This window comes from Amaranthus tricolor, chromosome 2, assembly GCF_026212465.1.
Source record: "Amaranthus tricolor cultivar Red isolate AtriRed21 chromosome 2, ASM2621246v1, whole genome shotgun sequence".
In the NCBI taxonomy this organism is placed as follows: Eukaryota; Viridiplantae; Streptophyta; class Magnoliopsida; order Caryophyllales; family Amaranthaceae; genus Amaranthus; species Amaranthus tricolor.
Window position 1 is genome coordinate 7,482,086 of NC_080048.1, and position 2,261 is coordinate 7,484,346.

A 2,261-nucleotide genomic window follows, 5' to 3' on the forward strand; every position below is an offset into this window, starting at 1 on the left:
TTTTTATAATGGACAATGGAATAAAAAGGAGTTCAGCAGTTTCAAGCATCGAGTTTAACGTTTTTTAATGTTTTTGGTTCAAAAAGGTCATGTTGGTATATTATGACAAATTTCAGGGTTACCGCGTGGATTTTTAAAAAGTTTTGATTACTACGTGGGGAATTCAAAATCTCATGGTTACCACGTGGAATTTTAAAAAAAAAATTGATAAATATCTTTTTATTGACTTTTAAACAGATAAAAAAAAAATTAATTAGCAGGTATAATGAGAGACCGTTTTACTATCAGACCATTTATACAAGAGTAGTTTAATTGGTGTAATTATAATTTTTTATAATATATTTGATCATTTTAAGGTCATAATTAATAATTTAATATTTTTAAGGTCAAAATTAATTGATTTCATGATGACTTATAATTTAACTATATAAGTTTTAAATTGTTCACTTTAGGGTTGTAATTGATTATTTTTGACTTGTTAGTTATCTAGTAAAAGCTGCTCACTTTAATGTTATAATTAATCATTTTATATATTACTATAAATTATCACTTTAAAGTCTAAATTGATCATTTTAACATCGAAATTGATCACATTAAAAAGATCCTAATTGATCCATTTAAAATTATAAACTTGTAAGTATAAATTGATTACTTTTAGGTCAATATTGAAAATTTTTATTTTAATTGATTCATTTAAGGTTATATATTATAAGTAGAGGTGATCAAACACCGGGCCGGGCCGGGAGGCAAAAATATGCCCATTAATGCGGGTCGGGCCGGGCCGAAATGCGGGCCAAAAAGTTCCTGCCCAAACCCGTACTATGTGGGCCTATATTATATATTATTTATATATAATTAAAAACACAAATTACAAATAATTAAAATAAACAAATACAATTGTTGCATATTATACATAATTTAAAACACAAATTACAAATAATTGAAATAAACAAATAATTGTTACATATTACATATTATACAAATTACAATTAATTGGTTGTGCTTATGATATAATTCATGTGATATGGCCATATGGGAAAATAAGCTTAATATTAGATGCTCAATGCTCAGAAGAGTAGTGCAGCTAAGAATTATGTGCCGAGAATTATGTAGGTGCAATATTAGATGTTGAGCTTAATATTCCTAGTGGGGTATTTGTTTATTGTTGACTTGCAAAGAAGAGAACAAATCATGAACACACACTTTTTCGGGCCGGGCCGGGCCGCGGGCCAAACACCAAATTCCAAACCCGTCCCAAAAAAAATCGGGCCATTTATTTTCTACCCAAACCCGCCCATCGGGCCATATTTTGGTACCCAAACCCTCTCTTTTTCGGGCTGGGCCGCCCATGATCACCTCTAACTTTAAGCTAAAATTGGTCGCTTTAATGTCTAAATTGATTACTTTTAGGTCAAAAAATGATTTTTTTTGGGTTAGCCCATCAGTACCTATCTCATAATGAGGTCCGCACTTACAAGTTTTTGTGAATTTTAATGTCTTGAAAGTTTTGATCTATTTTTTTATTAATAAACAGTCAACAATTAACCTTAATATTTGATTTTACCAAACATTTCGCTAAAAAAATATATTATCTAATTAGTTTAAACGCCAATAAAATAGTTAATATTTTCAGTTGGTTTAACCAATCATCTAATAAAACCAACAACAATAAACATCCAACAAACCAATTACCATTTACCAAACAATCTTTTAAAGGAAGTACTACTCCACATTATTAAACTCACTTTGGTCGTAAAACACATACGAGAATTTGACAAAACCACAAATATTTAGACCTTATTAGGAATAAACCTTTTAGATGTTTCTTTTGAAGAAAGGAGAATCACTAATTTTTAAATGATAAATGAGATGGTTTCACGGTGAGATTTTTTTTATTGAGCTGGCCTAATTTATATTTTTTGTCTTAAAGTGCTCACTTATAATGTTAAAGTGATTACTTATAATTTTAAAATAATTAATTTTTATAGTTTTATAGTGATTACTTATAACCTTAAAACGATCTGTTACAATAAAGTAATTAATTAAAGTAATGGGCTAATTATATGAGTTCATCTCATGGTGAGATGGTCTCATACAAGACGGGCTAAATGAGAATAGTAAGTATGTGACACTTGAAAAAAATTTGATACAATTTTAAGAAAACTTTCGGTGCGATTTTAAGAAAATTTTAAGACAACTTGGTTACTCTCGTGTTGAGGTAATTAGAAGAATAAATTAAATAAGTATAAAAATAAATTTTT